This window comes from Bos taurus, chromosome 2 (genome assembly GCF_002263795.3).
Source record: "Bos taurus isolate L1 Dominette 01449 registration number 42190680 breed Hereford chromosome 2, ARS-UCD2.0, whole genome shotgun sequence".
Lineage (NCBI taxonomy): Eukaryota > Metazoa > Chordata > Mammalia > Artiodactyla > Bovidae > Bos > Bos taurus.
The window spans coordinates 102,912,598-102,926,798 of NC_037329.1; positions in this window are offsets into that span (position 1 = coordinate 102,912,598).

Consider the following 14,201-nt stretch of genomic DNA (forward strand, 5'->3'; position numbering starts at 1 on the left):
ATATTCCCCACCTCTACACTCCATTAACAATAGGAACTTGGTCCTGTTAGTTAGAACTTGGTCCTATAGTCTTTATAAAGAGAAAGATACCTTTGCAAATGGCTCTATACACTAGCTCCCTTTATTGGTTTGGAATCTGAAAGTTGTACTTTAGCAAGGCAAATGTGCCAGTGGCATGTAACACCAGTGAATCTGTCTAAAGCAAAGTGAAGAAGGGTACAAGATTCCTCATCAAATGCTTTAAAAGGAGATCTAGCAATAATTTGAACTGTAGTTTTGGCTCAAAAGTGAGCCCCTCTATATACTTCAGTTATGTTTTAACTGGAGTGGGTTTTCTTGCCCTTTTCCAAGGGATATTCCCAACCCGGGGATCAAACCCAGGTCTCCCACATTGTGGGCAGATTCTTTACCATTTGAGCTACCTGAGAAGCTACCTGGGAAGCAATAGTTTGTTCCTTGTCTTTGGATGTCCCTGGGATTGCTTATTGTGTCCTTACTATAAAACACCCTGTGGTGATCTGGCACTGATTCTTCCCTGCTCTTGCTGATCATACTCATCTCTTACCAACTCTGCACTAGGTGACATCACCATTGGTAGTTTTAAACATTTACAGCACAGAAATCTAGCAAATGTCACAAATCATAGGCTTTTCCTCCCATGGAAACTAGTTGTTAAACATTTACCTACCACTGAGAGCCTTTATTTAACAAGTGTGAGTATGGTTCCTTTCGCTCAAACTCATTGACAAGAATCAAAGTTGAAAGCCATAAAAAGACATGGAGGAACTGTAAATGCTCACTCCTAAGTAAAACAAATCAAATTGAAAAGGTTATATACTGTATGTTTCCAATTATATGACATTCTGGAAAAGGTAAAACTATGGAAACAGTAAAAAGATCAGTAGTCATTGTGAGAGGGGGGTGTATAGGAGGGCAGAGAAGATTTATAGGGCAGTGGAAATGCTGTGCATCCTAGTGTTGACCTAAAGTAAATAGACTGCCAGATATTTCTTCAGCAAAGTGAAAGCGAAAGTTGCTGAGTCATGCCTGACTCTTTGTGACCCCATGGAGGCTATACAGTCCATGGAATTCTCCAGGCCAGAATACTGGAGTGGATAGCCATTCCCTTCTCCAGGGGATCTTCCTAATTCAGGGATCGAACCCAGGTCTCCCACATTGCAGGCAAATTCTTTACCAGCTGAGTCACCAGAGAAGCCCAAGAATACTGGAGGGGGTAGTCTATCCCTTCTCCGGAGGATCTTCCCAACCCAGGAATTGAACCGGGGTTTCCTGCAAACATAGTCTTTATTCAGAATCAGACCAGTCCCTATGTCTTCCCCTCCCTGCCCCTCCCTTCATACTATTCGAATTAGCTTCCTTTTTCAAGAAGCTTCCTTGGACTCTGTTACTGGTATATCTTCAACAAATCTGTGTCTTTTTCCACAAAGAAATTTTCCTACTAGCTGCAAAGAAAGAAGCATTTTCTGCAGGTACTACATATTCCCCTGAGAAAATATTTCCTTGCTGACAAATCATTTATAGACACTCTGTCCCTTTAGGCTGAATGAGTAGAAAAGAAACACAAGATTTATATGTGGTTCTCGCCTCAGGGTTCAGCCACATGTGCTAGGATGGGCAAGCGTATAGGATACAGGAAATGTTTTCACCTCTTCTTTTAGGATATCTTCTCTACCCACTAGCCCCACTGCTACTCTGGAGAATTCTCCTGTCCTTCATGCAAAAGTAGATAATCAATATATTTTTATTGGTTCATTACAGGAGCTCAAGGATATAAATTTGCTTGGGAGAGTAGCTGGGAAACCCAGGCTCTGTCCTCAGTTACCTGAAGGCCTAGGGCTTATCTCTGGCCTTATCTGGGCCCCAACTCCCATTGTCTCTGAGGGCTACCCCAGGCTTGTTTCAGCCCCACCTGTAGGTTCCCTGTATCTAGCAGGAGGAAAGGAAGCTGAGAAGGTTCTAAACCTAACAAGCTAGCCTACCTTCAAGCTGGAATACCTTACAAGCTGCGATATTTCCCTGTCTCAATTTCTGGAGGACAAGGGTAAATTTTGCCTCACAGATGTACTTCTTCAAGAAGCCTATTTGTCTCATAATAGGAAAAAAAACCAGAGTTCCCAGCACTCCTTTTTCTTTAGAATGAAACAGGAAGGGAGGGGGCAGGGCATAGCCTTAAGAAGAATGACATAGCTGTTGACAATATGACATAAACTGGTTAGAACCTGTCAGGCCCAAGATGCCTGACTTCCAGCAGATCTTGAGCCTCATTGTGTGATCATTATAATACATTGTTGTTGTTGTTTAGTCCCTAAGTAGAGTCTGACTCTTTTGTGACACCGTGGACTGTAGCCTACCAGGCTCCTCTGTCCATGGGATTTCTAAGGCAATAATACTAGAGTGGGTTGCCACTTCCTACTCCAGGGGTTCTTCCTAAACCAGGAATCAAACCTGTGTCTCATGCATTGGCAGGAGAGTTTCTTTACCACTGAACCACCAAGGAAATCCTTATAATATATAGTGTATCCTAAAGAACACATCCACAGGTGCCATGACAGTTCTGAGGCAGACCAAAAGGCCAAAAAGTGGGTGGTGGCCCAATTCCTGTGAATTTCTCCCCCTTCCCCAAAAGAGTTGAAATAATCGTCCCATTTGTTAGCTTATAAAACTACCCAGCCCATAAATGCTGTTGTTTAGCCACTAAGTCCTACCTGACTCTTTTGCAATCCTATGGACTGTAGCCTACCAGTCTCCTCTGTCCATGAGATTTCCCAGGCAAGAATACTGGAGGGGCTGCCATTTCCTCCTCTAGGGGATCTTCCCCACCCGGGGATGGAACCTGCGTCTCTTACATCTAACCTGAATTGGCAGGCCAGTTCTTTACCGTTAACGTTAGTGCCACTTGAGAAGCAACCCACAAGAGACATTCGAAGCCTTAAAATTTTGACTAATTCTGAGTGCCAGGCCTTGATATTTTAATTTTTATCCCCAAATCCTCCCCTCCAGTATCTTGAAAATGCTTGTGTTTTCTAAAAACATGAAGCTCTCACTTGATAGGCACCTGCTACACATTCCTATTTCAGCTGCTGAAGTATGGAAAAGGACCTGAATTATCCTCATAGTTTTAGATTCCAATCTTTCTCCAGGAACACCCCACTTTCTAAAAACTTCCGTGGAAACCAGGTTAACTATCAATTTCTAGTCTGTTACTTCATGAGCTTGTTTCTTGCCCTTTAAAGTGACCCATTCACCTGATGCTGTATTTATCTGATTCTCAGTAAGACCTATATAATCTTGAACCTTGTCATTTGCCCAAAGACTAGATTGTCAATGTCCTTCTAGTTTTCACAGTCTCTTGCAGAATTTGAAACACTGTTCCAAGAACTGACAATCTCCTTGAACTCTTCTTTGAGAAATCAGAGTTCCACTGGTGAGGTACACTCCTGCTTGGCTCAGTTCCCTGAAAATATGAAGACTCTTGGAATAGTCAGAGTAGAGAACTCTGTAGCAGACATGGGGACACTCCATGCCAGCATTAGCTAATTAGATGTTTTCAGAAGGCAATGGCACCCCACTCCAGTACTGTTGCCTGGAAAATCCCATGGACGGAGGAGCCTTGTAGGCTGCAGTCCATGGGGTCGCTAAAAGTCGGATACGACTGATGACTTCACTTTCACTTTCCACTTTTCATGCCTTGGAGAAGGAAATGGCAACCCACTCCAGTGTTCTTGCCTGGAGAATCCCATGGACGGAGAAGCCTGGTAGGCTGCAGTCCATGGGGTCGCACAGTCGGACACGACTGAAGCGACTTAGCAGCAGCAGCAGCAGCAGTTATGAAAACAAGTCACTTAACGTTTTGGTGCCTCACTTCCCTCATATATCAAAAGGGAAATAATAATAAATAGATTTGTTGCAAGACAAAATTCAATAATGAGACAATGGTTTTGAAAATATGAAACTGTATCAGTGTGAGGCAATTTTGTTATTATATAGCATAAGTTACTTTAGTCTTCCAATTTCAGTTGAAATTAAATAATTGAACACAAAATATCAATTTGATAAAGAGAATATAGCAAAATAAACAGTAATAAAAAGATCAATTTAATCTAGATTTCATATTTTTATTATGCAAAATCATTTTAAGTAAACACTTATTTTTACATATAACACAAGTTTAAGAAAGGAAATATATTGGAACAATTGCAAGGAATTGGGCCATAAATTTTATTAGATTTTAACATCATTTAAATATGATCAAGTAAAGGTTATAGGCTTGTTTTATGCTATTAAAGCAGTAAACTCAAATGATAATACCGTATAGGGAAAATTAAGAGTTTTTGTCTTACATACTAAAATAAGGTGGGCCCTTTCTTTAAAAATATTAGTACTATAATAGGTCTTAATTTTTGCCTGTGAATAATTACAAGCCAAAAGAACAGCAAGTAATAATTTTTTCACGTACAATTCATTATGATTAAATATTTTAAATATAATTTTGCATTTTTCTCATTAAAAATTTCAAGAGTTTTTAAACTCTTGTCTCTCCTGGTTGCTGCTGCCGCTTTACAAGCCTACAGTCAAGGTGACTCAGCAACTCCTCTGCTCACTTAAAATGATTTGAATTCTGTTCACAATCACCAGGGTGAACAATCACAGTGCAAAGAAATCCCTAAACAATCTTGCTTTTAGGCAGCCTTCCCATCTTAATACCTTATGTTGCTGGGATCAGAACACCTCCTTGGAGCAGTCAGAGCACATTATGCTATGCCTGGGCTTTTCCATCAAGCTGGTCTGTTTTTCCAAATGGAAATTGTTTCCAAACCTGGTGTCAAGAGCACCAGTATCTAGAGTGAATACAAAAATACAGAATGTGTGTATTTATTTTGCATCTTAAAAATAAATAAGAAATTAAGCCTAAGCTCTTAGTAATAAAACATCATTTGACATTGGCATTCTTACACAATATTCATGTAACAGTTCATGTGTATATTTATAAATTGGAAACACCTACATAATGGGTACATGCTCATATGTTTTTACAGGTAGGATTATGTTGCTTACATGTTTGGAGTGCACTTGTTTAGAGCACCATAAAATATTTGATGAATAGTGAAAGTATTGAGAGATTTGCAGTTGAGTTCTGTCTTTCTTTTAAATTACTTAATTATTGGCTGCACAGGTCTTCATTGCCATAACAAGGATCTTTAGTTGTAGCACGTGGAATCTAGTTTCCTGACTAGCCGTTGAACCCGAGCCTCCAGCATTGTGAGTGCAGAGTTTTAACGGCTGGACCATCAGAGAAGTCCTGAGTTTTGTCTTTTAACAACTAATTTCTCTCCTTTTTCCTCCTTGTCATCCTGCTTCTCAAAATTATGAACAATTCAGCTTTGGGTATGACATTCTGCAAAATAGAAGTCCTAGAGTTAAATTTATCTACTTGTGTGAAAAATTAGTTCAGGGACTATATTCTTGCATCTTTGTAGTCACATACACATCTCCAAGTGACAGAGCAAATTATGTAGTCTCTTCTTTGATGTTAGAAGGTAGATATTTGGCATCCTGTTACTAGTAAAACTTTTTTTTCCCATATATTTACACTTGTAGTTATCCTTGATTTGTAAATACACGTGTTTGAACTTATACTTTTCTATTGTCAGGAAGGTAAAAATTTCTCTCTGCACTCTTAGATTTAGTACCAGGGCCCTGCAAACATAACTGACAAAAGACAGATTAATAGGGGAAAAAGGAAAAACCAATATTTTTATAAACACAGGAGCTCACTGAAAAGAAATGAAACTCAATGAAGCAGTCAGACACAGGAGCTTATATACCCTTTTTAACAACAGAAAGAAGGTTTGAGCTTCAGGGGATGACAAATTGTGAAAAAGTGATAGGAAAATATATGGGAAAACTAATGGAAAATAAGGGTCATTTAGAAAGCTTTTTAAATGCAGATTCATATTGGTGCTCTAGATATTCATCTTGGCTGAATATTGTCACCCTGCTTATATAACTTATATCCAGAGTTCAGTTGAGTTCAGTTGCTAAGTCGTGACCGACTCTTTGCAACCACATTGAACCACAGCACGCCAGGCCTCCCTGTCCATCACCAGCTCCCAGAGTTCACCCAAAACCATATCCATTGAGTCGGTGATGCCATCCAACCATCTCATCCTCTGTTGTCCCCTTCTCCTCCTGCCCTCAATCTTTCCCAGCATCAGGGTCTTTTCAAATGAGCCAGCTCTTCACATCAGGTGGCCAAAGTATTGGAGTTTCAGCTTCACTATCAGTCCTACTAATGAACACCTAGGACTGATCTCCTTTAGAATGGACTGGTTGGATATCCTTGCAGTCCAAGGGACTCTCAAGAGTCTTAAAAAAGTTCAAAAGCATCAATTCTTTGGCGTTCAGCTTTCTTTATAGTTCAACTCTCACATCCATACATGACCACTGGAAAAACCACAGCCTTCATCAGACGGACCTTTGTTGAAAAAGTAATGTCTCTGCTTTTCAATATGCTGTCTAGGTTCGTCATAACTTTCCTTCCAAGGAGTAAGTGTCATTTAATTTCATGGCTGCAATCACCATCTGCAGTGATTTTGGAGCCCAGAAAAATAAAGTCAGCCACTGTTTCCACTGTTTCCCTGTCTATTTCCCATGAAGTGATGGGATTGGATGCCATGATCTTAGTTTTCTGAATGTTGAGCCTTAAGCCAACTTTTTCACTCTCCTCTCTCACTTTCATCAAGAGGCTCTTTAGTTCTTCACTTTTTGGCATAAGGGTAGTGTCATCTGCATATCTGAGGTTATTGATCCTGGCAATCTTGATTCCAGCTTGTGCTTCTTCCAGCCCAGCGTTTCTCATGATGTACTCTGCATATAAGTTAAATAAGTAGGGTGACAATATACAGCCTTGACATACTTCTTTTCCTATTTGGAACCAGTCTGTTGTTCCATGTCCAGTTCTAACTGTTGCTTCCTGACCTGCATACAGATTTCTCAAGAGGCAGGTCAGGTAGTCTGGTATTCCCATCTCTTTCAGAATTTTCCACAGTTTCTTGTGATCCACACAGTCAAAGGCTTTGGCATAGTCAATAAAGCAGAAATTGATGTTTTTCTGGAACTCTCTTGCTTTTTTGATGATCCAAGGGATGTTGGCAACTTGATCTCTGGTTCCTCTGCCTTTTCTAAAACCAGCTTGAACATCTGGAAGTTCATGGTTCAAGTATTGCTGAAGCCTGGCTTGGAGAATTTTAAGCATTACTTTACTAGCGTGTGAGATGAGTGCAACTGTGCAGTAGTTTGAGCATTCTTTGGCATTGCCTTTCCTTGGGATTGGAATGAAAACTGACCTTTTCCAGTCCTGTGGCCACTGCTGAGTTTTCTGGCAAATTTGCTGGCATATTGAGTGCAGCACCTTCACAGCATCATCTTTCAGGATTTGGAATGGCTCAACTGGAATTCCACATCTCCACTAACTTTGTTTGTAGTGATGCTCCCTAAGGCCCACTTGACTTCACATTCCAGGATGTCTGGCTCTAGGTAAGTGATCACATCATCATGATTATCTGGGTCGTGAAGATCTTCTTTGTACAGTTCTTCTGTGTATTCTTGCCACCTCTTCTTAATATCTTCTGCTTCTGTTAGGTCCATACCATTTCTGTCCTTTATCGAGTCCATTTTTGCATGAAGTCTTCCCTTGGTATCTCTCATTTTCTTGAAGAGATCTCTAGTCTTTCCCCTTCTGTTGTTTTCCTCTATTTCTTTGCACTGATCGCTGAGGAAGGCTTTCTTATCTCTTCTTGCTATTCTTTGGAACTCTGCATTCAAATGGGTATATCTTTCCTTTTCTCTTTTGCTTTTCACATCCCTTCTTTTTACAGCTATATGGAAGGCCTCCTCAGACAGCCATTTTGCTTTTTTGCATTTCTTTTTCTTGGGGATGGTCTTGATCCCTGACTCCTGTATAATGTCATGAACCTCTGTCCATAGTTCATCAGGCACTCTGTCTATCAGATCTAGTCCCTTAAATCTATTTCTCACTTCTACTGTATAATTATAAGGAATTTGATTTAGTTCATACCTGAATGGCATCTGGTCCCATCACTTCACGGGAAATAGATGGGGAAACAGTGGCAGACTTTATTTTTGGGGGCTCCAAAATCACTGCAGATCATGAAATTGAAAGACACTCACTTCTTGGAAGGAAAGGTATGACCAACCTAGATAGCATATTCAAAAGCCAAGGCATTACTTTGCTAACAAAGGTTCATCTAGTCAAGGCTATGTTTTTTCCTGTGGTCATGTATGGATGTGAGAGTTGGACTGTGAAGAAGGCTGAGCACTGAAGAATTGATGCTTTTGAACTGTGGTGTTGGAGAAGACTCTTGAGAGTCCCTTGGACTGCAAGGAGATCCAACCAGTCCATTCTGAAGGAGATCAGTCCTGGGTGTTCTTTTGAAGGACTGATGCTAAAGGTGAAACTCCAATACTTTGGCCACCTCATGCGAAGAGTTGACTCATTGGAAAAAACTCTGACACTGGGAGGGATTGGGAGCAGGAGGAGAAGGGGACAACAGAGGATAAGATGGCTGGATGGCAACACTGACTCGATGGGTGTAAGTTTGAGTAAACTCCGGGAGTTGGTGATGGCCAGGGAGGCCTGGCGTACTGCAATTCATGGAGTCACAAAGAGCTGGACATGAGTGAGCTACTGAACTGGACGGAACTGAATGGTCTAGTGGTTATCTCCACTTTCTTCAATTTAAGGCTGAATTTGGCAATAAGGAGTTCATGATCTGAGCCACAGTCAGTTCCCGGTCTTATTTTTGCTGACTGTACAGAGCTTCTCCATCTTTGGCTGCAAATAATATAATCAATCTGATTTTGGTATTGACCATGTGGTGATGTCCATGTGCAGAGTCTTCTCTTGTGTTGTTGGCAGAGGGTGTTTGCTATGACCAGTGCGTTCTCTTGGCAGAACTCTATAAGCCTTTGCCCTGTTTCATTCTGTACTCCAAGGCCAAATTTGCCTGTTGCTCCAGGTGTTTCTTGACTTCTTACTTTTGCAGAGTAGTATATGCAGAGTATGTCATGTGAAATGCCAGGCTGGATGAAGCACAATCTAGAATCAAGATTGCTGGTAGAAATATCAATAACCTCATATATACAGATGATACCACCCTTATGGCAGAAAGTGAAGAGGAACTAAACAGCCTCTTGATGAAAGTGAAAGAGGAGAGTGAAAAAATTGGCTTAAAGCTCAACACTCAAAGAACTAAGATTATGGCATCTGGTCCCATCACTTCATGGCAAATAGATGGGAAAACAATGGAAACAGTGACAGACTTTATTTTCTTGGGCTCCAAAATCACTGCAGATGGTGACTGCAGCCATGAAATTAAAAGATGCTTGCTCCTTGGAAGAAAAGCTATGACCAACATATTAAAAAGCAGAGGCATTACTTTGCCAACAAAGGTCCATCTAGTCAAAGCTATGGTTTTTCCAGTAGTCATGTATGGATATGAGAGTTGGACCTAAAGAATACATTGGAATCAGTTCTAATGAGGTGGATGAAACTGGAGCCTATTATACAGAGTGAAGTAAGCCAGAAAGAAAAATACCAATACAGTATACTAACGCATATATATGGAATTTAGAAAGATGTTAATGATAACCCTGTATGTGAGACAGCAAAAGAGACACAGATGTATAGAACAGTCTTTTGGACTCTGTGGGAGAGGGAGAGGGTGGGATGATTTGGGAGAATGGCATTGAAACATGTATAATATCATATAAGAAACGAATCGCCAGTCCAGGTTCAATGCAGGATACAGGATGCTTGGGGCTGGTGCACTGGGATGACCCAGAGGGATGGTGTGGGGAGGGAGGTGGGAGGGGGGATTCAGGATGGGGAACACGTGTATACCCGTGGTGGATTCATGTTGATGTATGGCAAAACCAATACAATATTGTAAAGTAATTAGCCTCCAATTAAAATAAATAAATTTAAATTAAAAAAAAAAGAAAGCTGAGGGTCGAAGAATTGATGCTTTTGAACTGTGGTGTTGGAGAAGACTCTTGAGAGTCCCTTGGACTGCAAGGAGATCCAACCAGTCCATTGTAAAAGAAATCAGTTCTGAATATACATTGGAAGGACTGATGCTGGAGCTGAAATTCCAATATTTTGGCCACAAGATGCGAAGAACTGACTAATTGGAAAAGTCCCCGATGCTGGGAAAGATTGAAGGCAGGAGGAGAGGGGGACGACCGAGGATGAGATGGTTGGATGGCATCACTGACTCGATAGACATGAGTTTGAGCTGGCTCTATTAGTTGGCGATGGATAGGGAAGCCTGGTGTGCTACAGTCTATAGGGTCACAAAGAGTTGGGCACAACTGAGTGACTGAATTTCTGCCTCTGGTGAGTCATCTTGATACAGGATGGTATGGGGGGTGGAGAATTATGTCTTGCTCTTAGACTGATAATGGAGGGCAAAGAACTCTTTTATTTGTTGATTCCTAATTGCCTTCAGCTCAGCGTAGTCTTTATGCCAAAGTGGCATATTTTGTAGTGTCACATCCAATCCCCTTCATTACCAACATCTACAGTGAATCAGCATCTTCAGCCTCTGAGTAAACAGTCTTGTCAGAAGAGTCATTGTTATTCCCAAACCTTTTCTCCCTTGCCTTGTTCTATGTAGGGCTGGTAAAAGCTAAATATTCTTTTTCAAGGTTCCCTCTGAGCTGAGGATGGTCAGTAAGACATACTAGAAAGCTCTGACTTCCTTAATAAGGGGACAATTATGACTTACCATCCATTCTACTCATTGTGACTGTCAATGTGGCTGTTCCATTAGAAGCTGCAGCCAGCATCCTTGCAACCATGAGATGCTAAAGTGAAGGCCAAGAGAACCCTACAGGCTGGAGCCTGATGTCATCAAGCTACTGGACCAAGAGCCAGCAGCTTCCCTCCTTCAGAACTGTTCTGAGAAAAATAAATCTCTCAGTGAGTTGGATCTCTCTATTTCTTGAAGCTGAGTGCATTTCTTAATTACACGGTCTCCCCTGAACAAGACAACAATAGTTTGCTTTTGGTTACATCCTGCATTCCTTTCTCGGCAGTTCCTATAGTCGCATTAGCTTTTCTTAAATGTTGTACATTGTCAAGTCAGATATCTCTTCTTACTTCTGCTAATTGGATTTTTTTTTCTCTCTCTTACTGGAATTTATTCTGAGTTCTTTCAGAAAGAACTCATAGCTGGTAAACTTTTTGAACCCTGCATGTCTATTTTTTGCTCTCACCATAAATTGACCTGGATATAGAAGTCTAGATTTGAGCCAATTTTCCCTTGGAATTTTGAAGTTCTTGCCTCACCATTTTCTAGTTATTCTTGTTAGCAGTGACAGGCCTGGCCAAGGTGCTGTCTTACCCACCTGCAGGCAGCAGCGTGTGTGGCTGTCTTATGGGACTGGTTCCTTGGGAGCACAGAGTAAGTGATTTCCCCAGGGGATGTAAAATCTCGGGAGGGGCCCTGAGGGATGACACTTATTCAATTTTCATTCCTTCCCGTTGTTGTTTGGTTGCCCAGTCACGTCAGACTCTGCAACCCCATGTACTGCAGCATGCCAGGCCTCCCTGTCTCTCACCATCATGTGAAGTTTGCCTAAGTTCATGTCCATTGCATTGGTGATGCCGTCCAGCCATCTCATCCTCTCACGCCCTCTTCTCCTGCCCTCAGTCTTTCCCAGCATCAGGGACTTTTCCAGTGAGTCGGCTGTTCTCATTCTCTGACCAAAATACTAGAGCTTCAGCTTCAGCATCAGCCCTTCTAATGAGTATTCAGGGTTGATTTCCCTTAAGAGAGATTGGTTTGATCTCCTTGCTGCCCAAGGTACTTTCAGGAGTCTTCTCCAGGACCATAGTTCGAAAGCATCAATTCTTTGACATTTCTGCCTTCTTTACAGTCCAGTTCTCACAACCGTACATAGGTATATATTTTTGGTTTTCTTCTGTTTTCTCACTCTGTCTTTAGAGGTTTTCTGTTTATTCTTATGGTGCTGAAATATTTGTACAATGTGTCTGTATGTGGGTCTTTTTACATCAGACTTTCAGTGTTACTGGGCCTTTTAGCTCTGGTGAATTTCCTCCTTCACCTTACTTTCTGTCTCCTTCCTCTCCTCTTCCTCCTCCTTCTCTGTCTATAATTTCCTTTCTTTCATTTCCTTTGCTTTCTCTTTTTGTACTGCTTGTGGGAACATCTGAATGAATTATCCAGTCTTATCTCTCCTGCTGTACATTTTGCCTCTTCTCCTGAGCTGTATTCTCAGAAATCTACTTAGCTCTGTTGGCCCCTCACTAAGTTAGCCTTGGGTGGTTCCCAGTCTGCCGACCTACTGACTGTTTTATTGCAGGGGTCATATTTTTCATTTCTGTGATCTTTACTTGTTCTTTCTATAGACGTGAATTCTTGTTCTCTTTTTTTCCTTTAAAGTTTTTTTCTTTTGATGCGGACCATTTTTAAAGTCTTTAGTGAATTTGTTACATATTTCTTCCGTTGTTGATGTTTCTGGTTTTTTGACCATGAGGCATGTTAGATCCTAACTCCCACACCACTTGCATTGGAAGGTGAAGTCCTAACCACTGGACTGACAGGGAAGTCCCTCTTGTTTTTCTGTTAACTATCTTCTTTGATGTGAGTTTCCTCTTGAGTTTGGTGCCTCTGTCTCATAGCTTTTCCTTCAGTGTTTCGTGATTTTATTATTTTGTGTTATATTAATATTTGAAAATTCACATTTCTTACTCAGGGACTCTGGGTTCTGTTTACAGCAGCTTATCCTTGGCGATTGTAGGAGGGGGGAGTATGAAAAGCCAGGGTACCTGGGGATGGTTTGGCATCAGGGCATTTGAGTCCTTATTCCTCCCAGAGAACCTACGTCTCAGGACGCTGGCCTCCTCCAGCTCAAGCACCCATTCTGTGTGCCTCCCATATGGGCATTTCTACTTTAGAAAATAATACTCATGGTTTAGGTCAGTCTAGGGAGGAGTTTGATGCTAGGAAAGACTGAAGGCAGAAGGAGAAAGGGGTGGCAGAAGAAGAGATAGTTAGATAGCATCACCAACCCAATGGACATGAATCTGAGCAAACTGGAAGATAGTGAAGGACAGGGAAGCCTGGTGGGCTGCAGTCTATGGAGTGCCAAAATGTCAGACACAGCTTAGCAACTGAGCAACAACAAACAAGGAGGAGGAGTAAAATTCTCTCTTGCCTTTTCTTCAGTCTTGCTGTTCTTAAGGAGACTATTGAGGACTCAGAGCTTTGTTTGCCTGTCTAGTGCTCATGTTCAGAGACCTATTCTAGGTAGACAGTTCCTGAAGTTTAGAGTGTTACCTGTAGAACAGTATCCATGCTCCAATACCCATGTTCCAAACACAGTGAATTAATACCCTGATGGTATTTTGATACCTTCTCAATCTTTCTTGTTTCTTTGAACTTGGGATATCTCTGGACTTTCTCTTACTTTTCTAGTCATTTCTGCTTGTGCTTTTATTTTTTTTAGCCTTTTTCTCTGTCCATATGCTCCTATCTGTTTTCTACCATTTGGGACTTTCTGTTTCACTGATGGCACCCTTTTTTTTAGCACCACGATGGAAATATCTTTTCAAAAGATATTTTCTGGGACTTCTCTGACAGTCCAGTGGTTAAGACTGAGCTTCCACTGTAGGAGGCATGGGTTAAATCCTTGGTTGGGGAATTAAGATCCTACATGCCATTTGGTGTGTCCCAGGCAAAATATATATTTTCTGTTATGTAAAAATTCCTGGGCAGAGAAATGGGTAAATGCTGTGTTTGGTCTTAATTTTTATAGTAAAGTTTTCTGGTTATTACTCATAAATTTGGAATTGCAACTCAAGACAAAAGTAAAAATCACATAACCCTACTATCTTGAGATAATTAGTATTCATAACTTGATATTTATCTTTTGGGGTATTCTATTAATATTTGTTGAAACAAAAATAGGATCACTGAAAATATGTGTATCGAATGTCTAATAAGTAGCAAGCACAGGGATGGATGAGAAGACTTAGAGATGTGATGAGGATACAAAGGCAAAAAGAAAAATTCTCTGCCTTCAAATAGCCCCCAATCTAAAAGATACAAAGAAATATAAACATTACTACCTTC